Source organism: Magnolia sinica, chromosome 2 (genome assembly GCF_029962835.1).
Source record: "Magnolia sinica isolate HGM2019 chromosome 2, MsV1, whole genome shotgun sequence".
Taxonomy (NCBI): Eukaryota; Viridiplantae; Streptophyta; class Magnoliopsida; order Magnoliales; family Magnoliaceae; genus Magnolia; species Magnolia sinica.
Genome location: NC_080574.1, coordinates 76,318,200 through 76,323,820, shown reverse-complemented (window position 1 = coordinate 76,323,820; position 5,621 = coordinate 76,318,200). Strand labels below are relative to the sequence as shown.

The 5,621-nt window shown below is 37.2% G+C and overlaps 1 long non-coding RNA gene across 1 annotated transcript; it reads right to left on the bottom strand.

The window, feature by feature from the left end:
* Positions 1-2,224: 2,224 nt before the first annotated feature.
* Positions 2,225-4,826, bottom strand: LOC131237205 (uncharacterized). The gene is made up of 4 exons (XR_009167107.1): positions 4,618-4,826; positions 3,225-3,312; positions 2,964-3,108; positions 2,225-2,701 (listed from the first exon to the last, which is right to left on the bottom strand). It is a non-coding gene; the product is annotated as an uncharacterized LOC131237205 (long non-coding RNA).
* Positions 4,827-5,621: the final 795 nt, after the last annotated feature.

Below are 5,621 nucleotides of genomic sequence, written 5' to 3'. Positions count from 1 at the left end.
TCGGTTCTCAACAACCAAGGCTAAAGTCTTTAGCCCCGGGAATTTCAGCCTTGGTTATTAACAACCGAGGCTAAATTCAAGCCTCAGTTACACATTGAGGCTAAAAATATTTTTTTTAAAAAATATTTATTCAATCTACTTATGAAACAATCAATCATGAAAGCCACAATACCAACAAAACAGTTAACAACAGTCTATTCAAAGTTTAACTCAATCAAACTGTTACACAACATTAGGTTCCACAAATAATACAAAGTCATGGTCGCGCCCGTCATCACTGGTGTCGTCGTGCTTGGCGGACCCTAAGATAACATTGCCCGTCCATCTTCTGCTGCTTCCAGGCCAACGTCATCATTGCCTCTACCAGCATTCTCCATTCGAATTGTGCATAGCAGGCCCTGCAACCTCAACAGGTAGCTCTGGCCTGCTGGCTGCAAGACATGCTTGGTGATATCCTAGTTCTAACTGTGTAGCAAGGCCGGCACAACCTGCTCCAAGGCCTAAAGATATCCCCTGATCTCCAACTACTGCAGGAGCAATAGTAGGCACAACAGTCTGTGAACTATTGCAAGTGTGTTATCTATACTTAGCAGTAGAATGACACACCATTCCAAGTGATTTGACCTTTGGTGTTGCAGAACTTCTTGTGGAAAGTGGATGTTGTGCTGTAATGGGAAGCTGAATGAGCCACAAGAATAGTTTGGAAAATAGGATGGATTGGACTCCACCAAAAACTCAGAATGCTTTTCCATAGCTTATATTCTTGACACTAGAAACAAGGTGAGTATTGTAAGAAGAAAATGAGATTTCCAATGAGCAGATGGTATGATTTTTGTCTTATGACATCCAAGAATAAAAAGTCTGACGAACTTACTGGTTTATCCTCTATGTGCACCATTGGGTACAACCACCTTTTTAGCAAGCACCTGACCTCTTGGAAGTGGAGCACCTGTTAAAACATTCTTGTTAGCAAGAGCTGGTAGAATAGTATCATTAAAGAATTAATAATCAAAACACTAGCAGAACCATGAATCACAAACAACTCCATGGTTTACAAGATCAACAAAAAATAGGCAATTACTGTAATTTTAATCTTTTTGTTGTTGCATAAGTGGACCAACAGAAGTGGATGGAAGCTACATAAAAATATGTGGGCCAGCAGAAGTGGATGGACAACAAGTGAACTTGCTTCGAGCAGTACTGAGGACTGCCTCTGCCCACTAAATAACTAAAATCAGCATCACTAATCATGAAAATTCAAACAGTCAAACTTATATCTCCTAGATTTTTGTGTGCACAAACAGATAGACATGAATAAAGAATGAACAATTAATATTAATAATTGGGGGTTGTTTTTTCAATCCTTAAAATGCCAAATCAATGTGTTCCTTGGAAGTTGAAAGACCTCAACATGGCTGTGTTGGGTGTCAATAGAATCAATATCAAAGCAGAAATTATATAGAATTCCATGACATGATTGGGATTTTCATCACACCAGAGGTTGGGCCAAAAGAAAAAAGAACAAAATTGAAGCACAAAAGATGTTTTATTAGTGCACAGTATAGGGCAGGAATCATTTAAGTAGCCTTACCGATCTGGTGAATATAAGCTACTGCTGATTCAGGGAAATCATAACTTATTATGCAGTTGATGTCCCTAAAGTCCATACCCCGAGCAATAACATATGTGGTAATTAAAACCCACGTCTTACCAAATTAAATGCTCATCAACATGTGATTTATATGCCAGAGCCCTAGAATATGTATAGCTTAGCCTGCCAGACAAACAGACTACAAGATCTGCATCATGATATTCAAGCCATAACTTCAATTGCCACAGTCAAAAAATGAAAATCAAACAAAACCTACTTTACTTATAAACAAAAAGTAGGAGCAGTGAATCACCTGTTTTTGAAAAATAAGAAGTTGAAAAGAATCAAGAATTGTGCTTTGTTTCCCATGTGTGTGGAATTGTACTGTGTGTGTGAGCATGCACACACTAGTAAATTGCATGTGCATCACACATGGGAATGCCTAAACATTTTTCCTACATAACTACAAAAAAACTAAGTGTACATGTGGCAGTTATGTGACATTAAGGTAGCTACCAACATGTAAAAACGATCATTGTAACAATGCTCCAATGTGCGATGAGGATCCAGATTTCTTGTGCAAGACTCGGTCAAGACAAATAAAAATAAATAAAATGAATTATGCATAGGCCTTTTTATTTTTTAATAACTGTGTGGACTTTTAGAGCCAATCTAGGTGCATGCAAAGTCATGTAGTGCACATGTCATCCTGCATAGACAACATGTAAGTAGTTCCTCAAGCACTATTACACTACCATAAAGAGAAAATTTAGTACAGAGTATACAGTTAATGCAACAGTTACCTAAGGATAGCCTATCATGCTTAAAAGGCTAAATAGATCACCATACATGTTGAAAAGGCTTATAATCTCCATTGCAAACATGTTTATAGAATGGAAGTTCCATGGAATGCCACTCAGGCTGGTCCCTTTTGCATTTCTCATAAAACAAAGTAATGGATTTGCAAGTGCATAGCAATCTATCTTATCGTATGTATTCAACTTTAAGTCTGGCACAACTCATCTCTCAATGTACCTCTTGTAGCACAGATGGGTCTTCAGAAAATATAGATGAAAGTTTGATTAGTCTATCGAGTCCACCTTGGTTGACCTGGCATTCATAGCAATATAAATCATCATCAACATTATTATCATTGGCCTACAACAAAAATTATAATAACTTCAAATAAAACAAAAGCTAAAACATTGTGCTTATAATTAGTAAAGCCATTCATAGCAAGTAACTTAAAACACTGTGCTTATAATTAGATTTGTGCCAGGTAGGCATGTAGAGCCACAGAGGAGTGAACCACTTACATGTATGCATCATTAAAAGCTTACAAGAGGGAGAGGCTACCTAATATAAGCCATACCTTAAAGTAAGATGATTGAAACGAACCAATATCAGATTCCTCCTACTGATTTCCTTATCATTAACATCAACCGATATAAGATTCCTTCTACTGATTTTCCCTCTTAACTTCCCAAATGCAATTGAGTCAGCAACATTTCTTTTAACTGCTTGTAATCCTCATTAGAGATGTTATAGGAGATGTTATAAGAGACTTCAAGAGGAACAAGGAAGTGAGATTTTCATCTAAAATATGAGATGGCTAATGAAGGAAAATACATACACTGCTTATAATCTCCATTGCAATCCTCCCTCTCTTTTAACTGCTCCTCTGCTTTAGTCTTCATTCACAAAGTTCTAATCTGACATCTCTGCAAACACCCAAATTCTCTTAGGTTTAAATTTACATGATATGAAGCATTTGCAGGCTGTCGATCTTCTTCGTTCTGCTTCTCTCTCTCTCTCTCTCTCTCTCTCTCTCTCTCTCTCTCTCTCTTCTTTCTTTCCTTTTATTTTTTTTTTAAATTTTTAATTTTTAATTTTTTTAATTTTAATTTTTACAGATCTGATCTAAAAGCTTAGAATGACAACAATCCAAGTTAAAGATATGATGGCACTGGAGCAGATTTTTCAATCCTTTGAGCTCTTTACAATGTGAGATTTTTTAGGAAAGCACTAATCCATTTATCTACAGATTTAGATAACAGGGAGACTCAAAATTTTGGGGAAAAAAAACAATAGATCTTGTTCTAGTATTAAGATCTGAACCTATTTCACCTAAAATTCTTATCCGATTACAGATTTCCAGGATACGGAATCAAAATCCAGTGTTATATCCTTTGGTAATCTGTGGCAAATCTCCTAGTGGCAAATGTCCACAATTGGAGGGGGCATTTTCGTCACTGAGGTAATGCAAGAACTAGGCCTAGTTTGGGAGTTATGCCAAATAGCATTTTACCGAAACTTGCAGGGGGCATCAAATGCAGGAGCGAAGACCCGATCATTCAGGTGTCTTCATTGTGCCCCAGGAGTGCACGTGCTGTGTTTTTAAAATCCCTAATATACTAGTCTTTAAAACCTAATTGCCATCAAAATTTAGGGTCTCATATAGGAAAAAATGTGTACAAAGGATAGAGAAAAGATCATCAAAATGAAGAAAATGAAAAATAAGAACAATGAGAAGTATTTCCAAAGAAATTCACAAAATTTCAAGTTCCACTCTCTAAATTCCCACTTCTAAAGTCACGAATCAATAGAAACTCAAAATAGCAAAAAAAAAAAAAAAATCATTAAAAGAAAAAAGAAAATGAGAAATCAAGAGCAAGAGTAAGCAAAATTTTCCCAACATTTTTAAAAATTGACGAAATTTCCATGTGAAATCTCCGTTTCCAGTGTTTCAACTAGAAACAACTCGAAAACATGCTAAAAGAATCAAAATCTGCAAACAAGGAAATCGCAAAGGTCTTCTTTATGGGAATCCGACAGAATTCCATAAAAAAAAAAAAAATTCTCTGCGTTCCTCTCTAAACCAGACGATCTAGGTTTCTCGATCGAGAAAAAAATATAAAAGCAGCAAAGAAATTCCAAACAAATTAAGAAAAATGAAATTAAGAGCTAGAACATCAGATCTTCAACAAGATTTAACAAGAAAATGCGGGAATAAGAGCAATACCAACCTGCATGTCCGAGAAATGAGAATTTTGAAGCTCCTTTTGCCATCAATCGATGAAATGGTTGGAACTGAAGAAAGAAATAGCGATTTTTTAGCAGAAATCGAGAGAAATGAGGGTTTTGGGAGACTTGCTTGGACTCGCTGAGAGACCTTTTGCCCGAAAAGCATCTGAGTGAGAGGAATGGTGGCTTGCTTTTGTAGCTGGGCTTTACGGGAAATAACGAAAGCACAGCGTCAAAAGTACCCTTGTTACTTCCTTAGTATAACGACACATGTCTGGGGCAATATTGGCCTCATTTTTCCATAACCGAGGCAAAAAGGGCAGTGAACCAAAGAGCTCTATAGGGCCCATCATGACATGGCATCCGCTCCATCCATCTCTTATGACAATTTATTTTAGAATGGGACCCAAAATAGTAGGCTGATTCAATACTCTAATGGGCCATAATGCATGGATCAGTGATAATGGGGCCATTTACCCTTGAAATCTTACCGTGGCCCACCGTGATGAGTTCGGTAGTCTTAAGAAGGCTTCAATGATAGACGTCTTCAAGAAATAATTTTTCGGCCCACTTCCATAAATGAGTTTCTAAAAATGATGGACAGACTTTTAGCCTCGGTTACTAACCAACCGAGGCAAAATGAAAGACTTTTGGCCTCAGTTACTCACCAACCGAGGCAAAAGGATAGACATTTGGCCTCAGTTGTTCACCAACTGAGGCAAAAGGACAAACTTTTAGCCTCAATTGCTCACCAACTAAGGCAAAAGGCTAAACTTTTGGCCTCAGTTGTTCATTAACTGAGGCAAAAGGATAAACTTTTAGCCTCAATTGCTCACCAATTGAGGCAAAAGGCCAAACTTTTGGCCTCAGTTTCTCACCAACCGAGGTAAAATGATAAACTTTTGGCCTTAGTTTTCAATAACTGAGGCAAAAGGGTAGACTTTTGGCCTCAGTTTTCAATAATCGAGGCAAAAAGGCAGACTTTTGGCCTCAGTTTTCAATAACT